This window comes from Cricetulus griseus, chromosome 2, assembly GCF_003668045.3.
Source record: "Cricetulus griseus strain 17A/GY chromosome 2, alternate assembly CriGri-PICRH-1.0, whole genome shotgun sequence".
Classification (NCBI taxonomy): domain Eukaryota; kingdom Metazoa; phylum Chordata; class Mammalia; order Rodentia; family Cricetidae; genus Cricetulus; species Cricetulus griseus.
This window is the reverse complement of record NC_048595.1, coordinates 187,359,228-187,375,997: the sequence shown is the minus strand read 5'-3', so window position 1 is coordinate 187,375,997 and position 16,770 is coordinate 187,359,228.

Genomic DNA, 16,770 nt, shown 5'->3' with positions numbered 1-16,770 from the left:
TCCATAAGCACCATGAGAATTGCATATAATTCTGCTTTCTGTACAGATGTATATGGACTTTGAACTACTTTACTTACCTCACCTGCTTTATAACCAGCCTTATCTGATTTGTTAGCATCAGTGTAGAAAGTAAGAACTCCAGAAATGGGAGTTTCTCTTACAATGTGTGGAAGAATCCAAACTGTCTTTTTTTATGAATTTACTTCTATCGGTTTTAGGATAGTTGTTACTAATTGTTCCCAAAAAGTCGGTAAGAGCTATCTGCCAATATTAATTATCCTTCCATAAGGAGGAAATTTCATCATTAGTTAAAGGTACTATAATTTCTGCTAAATCTTTTTCAGTCAGCTGACAAAGTCTTAATTTTCCCTTTAATATCAAATCAGAAATCTTTTCTATATATGTCTTTAACTTCTTGTTCTGTTTATATGGCAGAAATATCCATTCCAATATAGTGTCTTCCCTCTACATCAGAATCACAGAAGGGTATTCTCTGGATGGCAAGATAACCAGAATGCAGTCTAGATCAAGGTTTATCTGATCTATATGTGCATCCTCTTAATCCCAGGGTCGTGGGTTCATGCCCCACGTTGGGCGCCAACTGTTGAATGGTTGCCGGTATGCTCAAAGATGAACTGTAGTCCATGAGGCTAAGACTTCTTTATCCAGGTAAACACCAGTCCAAAACGTAAGCCAGAGCGAGCTCACAGGAAGCAAGCTAGCACAGCCAGAGAGAAGGGGATTTCCACGTGAGCCCTGCTCCTATTGAACCTCCTTCTACGTCATCTCAGACTTCCCCTCACCCCACCCTCACGGGTGTAGCCCAGCACACCTCTTTGGGTTACCTGGGGTGGGGCTAGGGTGTCTCCCTACATTACTTTAATTAGGCAAAGATGTGATACATTTGTTTAAGGATGTGAAGATGTGTTACTCTTTGGCTGCCTAAGGCACCTGATTGGTCTAATAAAAAGCTGAATAGACAATAGCTAGGCAGTAGAGGAATGGTCAAGGCTGGTAGGCAGAGAGAATAAGTAGTAGGAGGAATCTAGCCTTTGGGCTGGGGAGGCGGAGAAAAGAGAAAAGAATGAAGGAGAAAGAAAATGAGATGGCCTGAGCCAGTCAGACACAGAGTAGAATATACAGAATGAAAGAAAGGTGAAAAGCCCCAAGGCAAAACACATGCAAGAGAAACAGGTTCAAGTTATAAGAGATTGTGGGACAAGCACAAGATAAGACCAAACATTCATAACTAACATTAAATCTCTGTATTTATGATTTGGGAGCTGGTTGGTGACCCAAAAGAAAGCCTTCTATAAATGGCTAAAATTATACTCTTTACTGTTTTGCAGATTTGGGAAGACATAGGTGGAAACCAGTATGTGGCTAAGCCTACCGCTAAAGTGCTCTGTAGGATAGCATTGTATGCCTTCCTACTTGCCTTTGTACTATTCATATTATTTTCTATGCTACTTTACTACCCATCCAATAGTCCAAAGACTGAACAGAGCTGGATATGCTAGTGAAGCAGGTATTGAATATGCTATTGCAAATACATGTTCCTATTAATTAAGAACTACTCATAAATATATACCATTTTTTCTTTATAGGTGCATGGTCTTCTGTCAGAATGTCCTAAATGATTCTGTATAGATCATCACTTCCCAGAGTTTAGTATATGGAATCTTGGGTGTTGCCGGATTCTTGCAGATGAGGTAGTAGGTCAAAAATACACATTCAAAACATATAATTAATATATTTGACATTACTTCCTGTGCTGGCATTGGCACCAAATTTACAGAAACACTCCCAATCAGAAGAGTGATAACACACTAAACAGATTTTAATTGCATTCTTCATTATCAAGCAATTACACTTTAAAAATAGCTAAGTTTATTTGAGAATATTTTAATGAGCCAATAAATTACTAATTTTATTTAAATTAAAATAACACAAAATAACTAGTAAAATGAAAACTAAGTTTAATATTAAAATAATAAATTAGAAAATTAATTTTATTAAATCTCAATCAACACTACATTACTAAAGATGGAATTTCAGTTTTGGTGACAATTTATACTTTGAAAATGCCTTTTTTCCTGGTCAGAATATTGGTAATAGTTTGGATAGGATAAAGATATTATTTTATAATATGTCATGAAATATATAAAATTTTGAAAGATTGGCAAAAGTCAATGAAAAATATTTCCCAAATGACTAATACACAATGGTTCATGAGGAAACTATCAAAGCAGGCTCATGGATTTTAATGGAACACAGCCATGGAAGGGTGGAAACAGTTTCAGATTGCACAGCACAGCTCACTTGCAAAAATCTACAGCTTGTCAAAAATACTATTTTCAATTATATGAAAAGGTTATTGAGGCAATTTTCCCTTGTTCAATTACACGCCTGTATGAGGTAGAATTCCACATGGCAACAGGACATCACTGCAGCAACTGTAGTGCAGAGTGCATCCAGAAACTGACAGTGTTAAGACATCAAAGAGATTTGTACACCTGTAAGATAGTACACTTTTCAGACTCTTCTTACTGGACTTTTGAATAGATTTATCTTTCTGTAACAGCAGATATTTTTGTTGGCATTGAAGTTTTTCTAAATGAATTAAATACCTTATGAATTTGTGCCTTAATTCATAACATTTATGTTATATATACAATTTTATAATCCACACAAACAAAGACTCTTTAATGACATATATCTCCTTCCATTCAAGGTTCATGAACATCACAAAACAGGGGCCAGAGAGGTTCTAGGAGTCCAAGGTTTAGAAGTGTTACTGGAAAACAATATCTTCTTGCCAGGATAGGGCTAGTACACTCACGAACAGCTATGGTTGCTCGAACAAGACCAAGATGGTAAATATTCCAGCATAGATAAAGGAGGGGCTCAGGAGGCCCAACCTCTAACTGACGACAGCAGTTGATGGCTACTAAAGGAGGAAGAAACGGTTTTCTTCTGGGGTTACACCCACGATAGGCTGCCCATGATTCATGGAGGGCCCTACACTCCTGCTCATATTGGTAACACTAATTTAACTAAGTGAATTCATTGGGTTGGATTAAAAAGAAAGAATAAGAGTGAATGGATTTGGGAGGAGGATATGCGGTCTGAGAGGAGTTGGAAGGCAGGTAGAGACACAAGAATACTCTAAACATACTGCATATGTGTATCAGATTATCAAGAAGAAATAAACAAATTTTAACAGGAAAGAATGATAGAATGTAAAGCATAAAAGAATATGAGCCATAGTTTAAGAATACATAAGAAGAAAAGCTAAAGTAAAAGAATTAGTCATAGATAAGTGAGACTGTATTTTGTTTTTTACAACACCAAGTGTATTAGTGTTGATGGGAACAACACAGATGAAGAAAAAAAAAACCAAGATATATAAAGCCATGGACCAAATTTGGTCTGCCCCAAATTCAAGTTGAAATCCTAGCCCTCAGGTGATGATGATATTAGGAAGTGATTAAGTTATGAGGCCTCTATCTCATGAGTGAGACTGGTGTTTTTATAAAAGAGATCTAAGAAAGACTCCTGCCTCCTTCCACCATGTCAGTTAGATTGTGCATAGAAGCTGAAGTCAGCCTTCACTAAATCTGTCAGCACTGGATCTTTGGCTTTTGAAAATAAAATTTTATGGTTTAGAAAGCACATTTTTATTTTGACAAAAATAGATTTAGATAATGTGATATGGTGGTAAAGCATGCTGCCTTCCACCATTGAAGAGAAAAATCGATAAGTGAGAAGACAAGGGGAACTTCAGATCCTGGCCATCAGAGTCCTTAGGCCCTGCAATAAAACAGAGAGAAAGTGAGAGGCTTTACTGTGCAGCAGAGAAGGTATGGCCTTGTTTAGGTAGTTCAGAACTTTATCAGTGCTTCCCTGAACTTGGCTCCTCTTTCTTTCTCCATAATGTAGAACAGAGCAACTTGCTCAGACTGTCAAGTTCAGATCGAGTAGAGAGCTAATGAGCAGCTTTGGCACACTAGGGACTCTTGGGGGTGCTTTGGGGGAGGTTTATTTGTTTGCTTTACTTGGCACATTTAATTGTCTATTTAATATAAAGCAAATTACACTAATAAGTTACTCTGGTAAATAATTGGTAAGTGTTATAATCTTTGATGTCTGGCAAATGTCTAACTTAATTAAGCAACTTTACTAATTATAACTGCAAGCATAATTCTTTTATGAAGGACAAGGAGACCTTGGGGTAAAATACACCTTCTGGCTTAACCATAGAAAAATGTCAAGTGTGACATCATGAGAATCCTTTCACCAGCAGTTGCCCTCATATTAGTTCCTTTTCTCATACTGCAATGACAGATTCTCAACAAAAATGACATATAGAAAGATGAGTTTATTTTGGCTCTTGGTTTGAGTGGATATGGTCCACAATGCCGAGGGGTCATGGTGGCTGTGGAGGTTTAGTCCACCGTGCCAGTTTGGGAAGCAGAAATGAGAATGTCAATGTTCATTTTGCTATCCCCTTTTCCCTGTTTGCTCACATCCAGCGTGGGGATTCCCACCTTTGTGAAATCCTACTGGAAATGCCCTCAAAGACATGCCCAGGGTGTTCATCTTACATAATTCCATATCCAGTCAAATTGACAAAGAAAATTAGCCCCCACAAGCCTCAAAAAGCAATGATGATGGCAGAAAAGTTAATATATAAGCCTCATAATAAATTTGATCACACCGGGCATTGGTGGCACACGCCTTTAATACCAGTACTCGGGAGGCAGAGGCAGGCGGATCTCTGTGAGTTCGAAGCCAGCCTGGTCTCCAGAGCAAGTGCCATAATAGGCTCCAAAGCTACACAGAGAAACCCTGTCTCGAAAAACCAAAAATAAATAAATAAATAAATAAATAAATAAATAAATAAATATAAATAAATAAATTTGATCACACAAATGCATTGGTATAATGGTTTTGGCATTTTTTTTTTGCACATTTGCTTGTTTAGTTTTTGCCTGTGAGTGTGTGTTTGTGTGTGATCATGCATGGTGTGCTGGAGCTTATTCATCATCCCTCCCCTAGATAGATAGAGGCAGGAGGATAAGAAGTTTTTTTTTTTTTTTTAAATAGGTTATTCTGGAGTTCCAGGCTAACATGAAACCTTATTTTATGAAATAATAATTTCAAAATGATAACTAAAGGGATGGTGTATTAACACCACTGGATGCTTTTAATTTATCTTCTAATGAGCTGTTGCTTCCTTCAGTGAGTTTTCTTTGATTTCCCAAGACTTGATAAATGTCTTCCCATTGGCATCCATACCATGAACAATAGAGGACAATTTAAGAAGAGGGTAATGTGTGGTGTGATCGTCCTACCTTTTACCAGGTGTATCACAGGAATCAGGCTCAGGTTGTCTGGTTAGGCAGCAAGCAACTGTACTGAGTCAACTAGCCAGCCCTGTTTTTCCTTGTTTTGAAGTGAAACTAATCCTTGACTTTAAGCTTTTTTTTCTCAAAATATCATTACCCCAAAGAATTCTAGGTCAGCATAAAATAGGGATACTTGCATCCATAGTTATTGCAGCACTATTTATAACAACCAGGTTATTTAGTCAGACCAGATGCCAATTTAAAAAAATGAATGTATAAGAAAATTTGTCATTAGGAATAAGTTATAACTTGCTAAGTCGTTGACCAAAGGGGTCCTACAGATCCCTCAAAACAGCACAGGCTATTGCTAAGGCTAGTTTTTACTATCCATTATCTGATGTTAATGCTCTATCGCTGAAGACACAACTTACTTGTATCGTCAAATATGGAGAAATCGAACTAGTCCCCAAGTAGACTCTTTCACCCCTACTGACTAGCATTCCTGGTGCTTGAGGGTACATTCCAGGCTACTGGATGAGCAAAATAATCATCAGTATCACCTGGGTGAAAATGCTACAACCAGCAACAGTGACCTACCTACCTGTAAGACATACAAAAAGTGGCACAGATATTGTGGGGATAATCAACCACCTTTTTATTAGATTTAAAGCTCACTCCATGATATGGAATTGATATGTGGCTAAAGTGACCGGAGACAAGATAGGTAATAGGCATAGAAAAAAGTCCCTACACCATTAGTCTGCTAAAGGAATAGAGCAATCAAGTTTTTCCTAATGACTTATTGCTATTCCCATAGCTCAGAGCATTATTCAATCCGTATTAGAGCAGCTTCTTCTTGCAGTAGATGGGAATTAACAAAAAGATCCACATCAAGACAATGTGCAGATGGTAGACACTTGGACACATACAACTCTTAATGGGTAGTCTTGTTCAAATCCCTCATCTCAAGGCTCAAGGATTTAGACAGAATAGACAGAAAGACTGTAAAAGCCAGAGGTTGCACATGACTACAAGGAAACTGTGTTTTCCGGGCAACAGGACTTATTCACAAATGAACTCATAAAGACTATGATAGTATAAACAAGATCTATACAGGGTTAAATTCAGACAAAATCCCAACACTGAGAAGAGAAAATGGGCATAAGGCCCCATTTTTAACTAAGAAGTTATTTGCTAGTTATATCAGCTGGAAAGGGGAGAAGGAAAAGTTTTCTCCAGTAGAGTGACACTGGGACACTCTAAAAACAGGTCCCATACCCCTAAGTAGTTGACCACTACAACATTGACTACATGGCTTGTTTTGCTTGTTTTTAAACAGGCTTCTTGATTGTTTTGATATTTTTTTGTCTTATCGATTTGTTTAAGTTTATTTTGATTTTGTTTCTCTTGCTGTTTTCTTCATTTTGTTTGTTAGTTTTTTGACATTAATAAAGACCATGAAGTTGGGTGGGTAGGGAGATAGGTAGGATCTAGGAGTTGAGGGAAAAACATGATTAAATATAACATAAGAAATAATTAAACCAAAATTAAAGGAAGAAAACTCTCCATACATACACACATAGCTTTATTCAGCCATGAAGAATAATCCAACTTTGTCATGTGCAGGAAAAAGGATGGAACTGAAGGCACCCTCCCTTCACTGAACTGAGTTAGACTCAGACACATAAATACTATGTTTTCTCACACATGCAGAAACAATTTTTAAAGAAATGGTGTAATGAATGAAGCCCACTTTCAAACACATGCATGACTAATTTCTTTTGCTGCAACAAAACAAGTCATTTTACAAGAAATATGTAAATAATAAAAAAGAAATAAAATTATGCAATTTACAAGCTGTGGTTCTGAGTAACTGAAAACAAGATCTTCAAAAGATGTTTGTTCCCTCATGTTCATAAGGACAGTTTTAACTATAGCCCAATGGCAGAAGAATGGAAAAACAGAATGTGGCATATACATACAATAAAATATCATTTTTTAAAATTGCAGACCTGGCCTAGGAACATAGTTTGCTTCCTAATGTGCTTGCCCAGATTTACGGAGGCCAGGATTTAATTAACGGTACTGAACAAAGCTGGTGTGGTGGTACAAGCCTGTAGTCCCAATCCTCACTACGTAAAGGCAGGAGGATCAGGAATTTAGCAAAGGTCATCCTGGCTATGTGGCAAGTCTGGGATACTCAGTTCATCTCCCAGTTAGCTGTTGAATCCTCCAGTGAGCTGTCCTTGATTTCTCAAAAGTTTTGGAATGCTTTTCTATTTTGGGCTCCATATCACATTATGCCAACAACTGCTTCAGAATATGTCAAGAGAGAGAGACATAAGTATTTACTTGTATATCTGCATTACTCAGACAATAATTTTCAGAAGGCAAAATATGCATGCATTGCAAATATGCAAATAATACAAGAAACAATGCTAGGTTTAGTTTCGGGTGGTTGTTCCATGTTTCATAAGGGGGCAGACTAACACAAAGTGTGAAGTTTAAGGACTTACAGTTACAGTACAACCCAAGTTGTTCTTTATTGTGTGTCTCCAGGAGGTCTCCATATAAAGATTATGGGACAGGCAAGAAATTTATGGTTCTTCACCACTTATTTCAGTAGTTGGCATTCTATGTTCTGCCACTCATAGAAAGATCATTGCTTAAATATATGAAATATTTCATATCACCTTCAGCCTCATTAGGAAAATAAAAGCTTAGTAGCCTAAACATCTATCACGCCACAGTCAATTCTTATATTTCTTTGAATATTTTGCTAATTAGAAAAACAATTACCCACATAATTCTATCTTAGGAATTTTCAGAGGCTACAGCTGATTTGAAATGATGCTTCTGAATATAGAATACACTAAACAGGTTCATTATTCAAAAGATTATAAAGGAGTGTACATAATAGATGAATTCTGCATTATTTCCATGTGACCCAGCTCCAGCTCCTGAGCTTCTACATGCTTATGGCAGACACTGAAGGATCTTACAGATAATTTTCAAAATGAGAGCTTGACTTAAGTAGAAAGTGTTTCTATACTGCAGAGAACCTCCCAACTTCCTTGTTGTGATTCAACTTTCATCTGTTAGCTGATCTCATAGTATTAGGTAATTTCTCCTTTATTGAATCATACTGAGAATGTTTTACATAATATGTGTATACATATCATATTCCTATATTTTAAACAGGAGTATAATTTTCAAAATGGGTAAGAAAATGCATGAATCCTTTGAGTACACCCTTAACCTCACACAATACCTTACACAAGGTTGATATGTAGAGAAACCTGGATGCAAGAAAGTCAGACAACTGAGGGTCTGGCCATGGATATATACTATTTGTCTACTCTCATCCTGCCAATCACTTTTTTCTACTAAAGGAAATGCCCTCTAGGTGTTATTACATCCAAAGGAGAGAAATTAAAATATTTCTATCTCAAAGTAAGTGTACTGTATCAGCATTAAATCTCTATACACTTAAAAGAAATTAACTGCAAACTATGAAAATGAGGATTTTTCACATTTTCAGTAGTGAATGTGTGTCATATCTACAGACTGAAGAGAAACAAGGTAGACATCCTGGCACACAACATATGTCAGGCAACTACAAACACGAAGTATAGAGGGATAAAAATGTTTGTTTGCTCCTCTGTAATTGGGAAGCATTTATAATTTCTGGAATACAAACATGTTCTCTGATATTTTGGGGCATCAGAGAAAGCATTCCAGATCCTTATTTATATATTTTTTCCATTGTGAAAGAGGTAAATAAAAAAATAAAAGGAAAAAACAGTGTCAATTAGATAAATACATAGAGTTCCCAAAATGTAAACTCTGTATTTAGAATTAAAACATTTTTGAAGAGTTATTAACAGCAGAGAAACTATTGAAAAATGTGGTTTTGTCTGCAATCATTGTGGTGGGATTATACAGGAAAGCAAGGAAACAAAAACAAAACCAGGCTTTTGCCTTTTTTTTTCTACTGGTGAAATCTCCTAAGAAAAAGTAATATCAAAAAAATGGAATGATTTGAACTAACCTTGCTCAGATTATTTAGGGGTGCACTTTAAAATTTCTGGATACTTGATGCAAGTTCAATAACTAAATGACTGCTGGAATATTTGGAGTATTATAAGTGGGAAATTGCTTAGAAATCAAAAGGATCTCAAGATTCTGAGATCAAAAGAAGGGCAACATTTTATCAGAGTTAGATGCATAATATTTATCAAATAGGTAGTATGCCCCCCCCACCTTTCTTCAGAATAGTTAAGTCTGGGCAAATATTCTATCTGCACTGGGATTGGTTTCAGAACTGTATGCCCTTTTGTGTGACCAGGCACAAAATTATCTTGTCCCCCTTTCCTCATCTATACTTAGGGATAAATGTAGCACTTAACTGAGGGGATGTTTGTAAATATGAAAAGAAACAATACTTAGAAAGCACTGTTTAAAAAAAAAAAGCTTGAAGTTGGGCATGGTGGTGCATGCCTTTAATCCCAGCATTCAGGAGGTAGAGGAAGGTGGATCTCTGAATTCAAGGCCACAGAGATTTCAGGACAATGGCTCCTTTAGTCATAAGCAGTACTTCCAGATTTTCCAGCAATGCCATTCAGTCAGTCGTCTGAATTGCAGTTATTTATGTTCTATCCCTGTGGGACTCAGAGGAGGAAACAGTAGTCATTCCCATATTGTAATGGCGCTTTCCTCTTGGTTCACTGTGATGTCATTATACTGCCCTGGTATCTTTCTTTCCCAAATGCTTCCTGAATAGTTTCCTTAGCCATAGTAAGACCCAGCATCAAAGTGATCATTATAATCACTAATGTGTCTAGATAAAACATCTTGTAACTAAGTCTTCATTTTGAAGACAGAGATTCAACAGGGACTATGCTCCTCTGCCAAATGCTTTCTCTGTTGAGGCATGAAGAAGGAAGTGGATGAGCATTTTCTGATTATCGATAATTCAAAATGAGCACAGAAAGGCTGTGCTCTGCTCAATACTTTGCACGTACTTGGAATTCTTGAATGACTGTTATGATGCTCTAATTAAAAGTTACAACAATGAAAAATGTCAGGTATCAATATCCAAACAATCATGCTTAACACATCAAATGCTCATCACTGGATCAGAAAAAAAATGAGAATATAATGTGAATAATAACATGAGTCACCGTAAAGACAGTGAGGTGGGGCAGGACTGTATTACAATGAAGCTGTTGTTTGAAGGGCTTAAAGAGTTGTGAGGAAATTAGTCTCACGGCCATGAGCAAACAGTGTTTTAGTTAGAGGCCACGAGGAACTGAGGAGGAAACAGCAGTACGGCCTGCTGAACTTTTTGTTTTAGAGGTGTGGAGGATTCACATTTGGTGGCAGCTAGAGAGAGAAACTAAGGGGCTCCGAAAATTAGCTATTTACTTAAGGTAAAGGAAAACTTGGAGAGCCCTGTGGGCTGTGTTTGTGGGTTCTTATCTTCTGTGTCTTGCAGTAATAAAGGTGGTTTCACTGAAGTAGAGTCAAGAATTATTAGCAAAAGTCTTCAGATGAATGTTTATAGAAGATTCAACTCACAGCCTTGCCAAGTATCTCATGCCAAACCAAAAACCTTCTTAAAGGAAACATGCTAGGCAAATAAATATTATTCCTCTGGTTCTGATTTCTTAAACCAATCTGGAAGCAGAGAAGCAAAAGAAGTTAGGGAGTTTGTAAGTGAATGTTCTGTACATAAATGACTGCATACAATTGCAGAGACCGTGGATGGATTTATCCATTCAAATTCATGTTCTGATGACTTTTCTGCAGCGTCTGTTGAACAACTGCTTTTTCTTCTTTGATAAAACATTGGCATGCCCCCTATGACAGGAAAACATTTACTGTTGAGTATGAGCTATACAAAACTATCTCAACCCATTGAGGCTCCAGACATGATCTTCAGAAATTTTGAAATAGCCAGCATCTTTGAAATTTCTTGAATCATTCTGAGTCTGAAGTGGAAATGGAGGATTTTCTTTTACTTTCGTTTTGCAATTCAGACCAGTTAGCCGCATCCCAATGGGATTTTCCTGTTCCAAATATCCTCTGGAATTATAGATATAAGAACAGTTGCCAGGCAGCTAAAAGTAAATACATTGTACCCTTCATGTTTGTAGTCTGAGGGAGGAGATTCAGCATTTTGAAGCACTGGAAGTCAGGACTTTATGTGGTTATGTTGAAAATAATCTGAGATGATGATGCAACATTAGAAAGAGACATAGAAAATAGTAGGGAATGTTTTTAAAGAAATGCAGAATGAATGAGCACAGTAAAATAGAATTTGATACATAAAAATACTACTGAAATTTGTATCTCTACATTGCACCATACCACACTAATGGATAGGAACCTCCTAGGTTTGGTAATTTAAGCTTAAAAAATTAATCCTTTGAAAAAGGAAAATCCAAGGAAGGACATGCAGAAGAAACTCTAGAATAGTCTTTACCAAGGTGCATTTTATAAAGGTTCCCGGAGGGTCCTTTTCATGATAGGTAAAAGAAAAAAAAAAAAAAAAAGGAAAGGGATGGGATGGGAAGGAAAAAGGAAGGCACAAAGGCATGGGAGAGAAGGGATGGGAACAGAAAGAAGGAAGAAAACTGAAAAAGCATGAAGAATATTTCATAGTTTAACAAAAGAAGGTTAAAAACTAAAATTAAAGGGATAAAATTTCAGACTTTATTTTCCTTATATTTGAGTTTATGATTATGTGAGAGGGGTATGTAGGTTTTAAATTCCCGTCCCCCCACCAAATGACCACTGAAATGCCTGGAATCTATTTGGAAAAAATGCTACTATAGGCCAATTTTTTAAAAGATTTTTTAAGAGATCAAGCAATTCTGGAAGGTAGCCAAATCCTAGAATAGTACAGGTCCCAGGTTCCTGAACATACAGAAAGCATCTATCAAAACAAATACAAAAACATATAATATTGGGGAGCAATTATCCAATAATCCACAGGTTATAAAAAATTCCACAGAATTTTCTCTTTTGCTTCTCAATACACCTTTTCAAGTATCACATCTACATGCACAAATAAAGCAGTAAATGACGGTGGAGTTGAGGCATTTAAGATCACATAACTAGTGGCAGAGTATCCATTTCAAATGTAAAATTCTCTAGCTTCCATTCCACCTCTCCTGCTGCTGTATTGTTCATTGATAATAAATGGAAAGGAAAACTTCCTTTTAGTTCTTTAAAAATGAAAAAAAAATGTTGAAGAATTTTTCTTTGAAATATTTGGCATATCTTCAATAGGAGGGTTTGTTTTTCAAGGGAACAGAACCACTCTATGGGGGGGGGGTTTCAAGTCTGGAGAGTTTGTGGCATGAAATTATGTTTAGCAAGCCAGGGATGCTACGTATGGACTATGTGTGGGTTAGGTTTGCACCACTTTCAAATACCATTTAAACTGACAGTTTAGCAAGTGTTAAACATAAAGAAAATACAGTGTGATAGGACTCTGTACATGGTAACAATACATTTCATAAAACTTTAATGAAATACTACCTAAGTAGGTGATAGTCATTTTGATAGGAATCCACTATGATATACAGACATTGCCTTGCAATTCATCAATACTCTGTCCTCTCTAATAGTACTTTTAAAAATAAAGGCTGGGTTGAAAATGATTTTAATCAAAATAGGTTTGGCAAAAAATGGCAAATAATCTTTAAGTATACAAAGGGATATTTTGTAGGAATCAGACAGAATTAGAACAAAATGCTTTGAAAAAAGTTGAAATGTGATGTTATAATCTAATTAGTGGCAGCTATTAAAATATTTTACATGTCACACAAGCACACATGCACAAACACACACACACACACACACACACACACACACACACACACACACACATATAACACACATACTGTGATTTTGAAACATTATGGTGATAATTCAGTGCTTGGAGAATTAACAATCATACACATATATAAACTACATATACTTCTAAGTAGTTACTAAAATTGTCTGGGTACAATATATGTCTACATACATAAATATATATTTCTGTGAATGGATTTGGAGGTCATTTCTGTAATTTTTCTAGACCCTCTAGTTATTAGAGGCTTTTACTTTATTCATTTATTTTTGCTTAAGATTTCAAAGTACTGGAGGTGCAGGGAGTATTTAAGATGGAAAGAAATCTGTTGTTGTTGTTGGTGGTGGTGGGTTTTTTGATGCCTTACTATCATCACACACTGTCTTGAACTTTTTCAGTTACTGAAATTTACTGCCCTCCTTATCTATTTATATCAGTGTAGAAACCATTGTTTAATCAAACATTGGCAGTCCTGATTTTGATCATTTATATATTCTGTGTCTTTGAATTAATGATTTCATTTTTATTAAATAGGTTTTTATATCAGTAGAAATAATGAATTTGTACTGCATGAGATCTGAAGGCATTTCTAATTTAGGAGTTCTAAGATTAACAATAAATCTTGTACAGTTATTGTTGTATACTAGATTAATATATTTGTATTATTTGACTATTTTCTACTGTGCTTTTTGAGTAATACTCGTCTCTGAATAATTTACCATTTATATTCACATTTGAAGGCCTTGAAAAAGCACAGAAGATTTTCTTTAGATTTCATACTATGTAATATGTGTTTTGTTTAATGTTGTTTGATCTACATTGCTACTTGATTGCATGTGATATTGAGAGATACATTTAGTATCTTCCAAAACACATTAGAACAAACACTTGGAGATAACATAGACTTAGAATTGGATGTATTTGAGCATGTGCTCAATGGCTGATTCTTATACCCCCAAGTTTATGGCTTTTCCTATATAGCAGCACTGCACCTGTCTGGTTTAATGCCAGGGGTTCTTTTTAATGTGGATCCATGGCCTCAACCTTGGTCAGTAAAGCTCCGCTCTTTTCTTCAGCTTGGTTCTTCACACAACTATATAGCTTGTGAATTACAAACTCCAGGTGTCCTCCATTTAAATACACACTGACCTTCAAGCCTTACCTCTGACTCTGAGAAATAACAACATTTTCATTTAATTCTAAAATTCTACAGGGTTGAGACACATCTGGTTTGGGTAGTTTCAGTTAACACAAAAAAATAAAAACAAATAAATCTTTCACAGAGTAGGTGGTTTTAAACACTATAAAATCGCTGTTAGTTCTCACAAATTGAGAGACTAGAACAATCAAGATCAAGGTGTCAACCATTTGGTTTATTACCCACCTTAGAGACAGATAACTTATATCTGAATAAAAGACTCTGACACTTGAGAAGAACCTCCAGGTATTTGCTAAAAATATCTGGTTGTATTAAAGACTGAGTGAGATAAATGATTGTCTTGGTAAAGGAGGGTATACAAAATTTTGCTAAATTGTTATAGAATTCCTTGTTGAAGCTAAATAACTTCTCAGGGAGGGAGCTATATGGGTGTTTAGAGCTGCAGCCAGACTGGTCATCGTAGGAATACCACACATGCTCAAATATGAGAGTTTTTGTGAACTTAAAGTCCTAGGTGCAGCCCTTGCATATTCAAGCAGTTTGAGAGGCAAACTGATGTGCACTAACAAATCATATATATTTCCTATGGTTTCAGGATGAATGGAAATGACTGAACATTTGAGTGACAGGGAGCAAGTAATCAAGCAAGGCTTGTGCTTGTGGTGAGGTCTGGATATCGGGATCCAACTCTGAGATTAAATAGGTGAGAGACTTAGACGTATCAGCAAACAGAATGTCAAAAAGAAGACGAGTAAAGCTAGCTCCGTGATACTAACACACACAAAATGTCTTTAAAATGCCAATCCTTAAATATGAGATAAAAATGTACAGTTCACCCTGCAGGCTATAGGGTGAATACATACTGAGTTTGTTTTCTTGGTGATATGCTTCTTCTTTGGAGGAGTAGTTAGCTACATGGGTAAGCAGCTGCATAATGAATCATTCTACAGCCAGAACATTGCTTCTGATTGAAAGAGATGACCACTAATATCATGTGGTCTCATTCTCTGTGTGACATTGAGAACAGTAGTGCTTTTTAGAAACTTGTTAGTTCCATCTATCAGAAAATTAGTATATACACTTAAAAATTTAAAAAAAAAACTCATTTTACTGCCATCTACTGGAAAATCATGTCATACAAATGAGTGACATGGTAAGAAAAGCCTGAACATAATAGTTTGTGTACTATAAACATATCCTGGAGCCAGTGGATTGCCTAGTGTGTCCATGTACAGAACTTGCTGTGATGACCTCTTCTGGTTAAACTGGCAAAGTGGTGAAGATAAAGACTCAGAGTTCCCAGAGACCAAGGTTCAGTTTTGTGGAGAAACTATGTAAAAGATTGAAAAGAAATAGTCTTAGTAGCCCTAGGCTTTTCTGCTCTAATCCTACCTAAAGAAATTTCATTCTTGACCCTTCACTCCCCTCCCCCACCCTCCCCTTCTCATTTTTAATTGCTGGATTTCATATATATATATATATATATATATATATATATATATATTATTTGAGAAAAGGTGAGACAGGGAATGCAGGAATGTGCTGCAGAGTGACAGTGATTTGATTTTGAACTACAACAGCTTGGCTCAGCAGTAGCAATGAATATTACGATGGCAGACTGGTGCTGTTCCTGTTCATTCTTTAGGGAATAATTCCATTGGCTTAACATTTACATGTATTTTGAGAGAGTTATTTCATCATGTGTAGGGAAATCACAACTTCTCCACTTTTTCATTATCCTTCTCTAAGATGATTTTATTTTGAGTTCTTGGGCTTCTTTAGTCACTAACAAGACTCAAAAGTTCAAGTCTAGATATTCACTAGCTCCTGTCATCTCTAACATCTATTTTCTTCAGAGATGAAATCAGAACATTGGTGAACTGGAAATTTCAGGGATAGTGTTTGTAAACCAGATGAAACTAGTTTTCCTGTTATGGCTTCATAAAGAATCAAAAAAGATTAAAAAAAAAAAGGGAAGGAAACTATTTTTCCTTCTTAGGAAGCTCCAACACATTAGTTAACACTTCCAAACACTCTGCATCTAGTTTGCAAACTGATTCTTTTATTATTCTTACCGTTTTATTTCTCTGATACTATTAACTGCTTCCCACCTTGTTTGCTTGTTTAATGACGTCCCACTCTTTTGATACCATTTTGTAATGTCTATGCTCTCAAGTATTCTCTTTTTCCTCCAATCACATTTCACATACAGCTATGCAGAGGAAATGTTCACTCAATGACTGGTCATTAGGAGCCCAGGAACTGGGAGCAGAGGAGCTGTCAGGATTTCTTCATGTTTAGGAGCATGTTCTCCAGACTTGAAAGTGTAAGAAGCAAGAGCTGGAGCCCAGTAAAGGCAGGACAAAGATGAGATGCCTCTAAAAGGAATGTCCCTA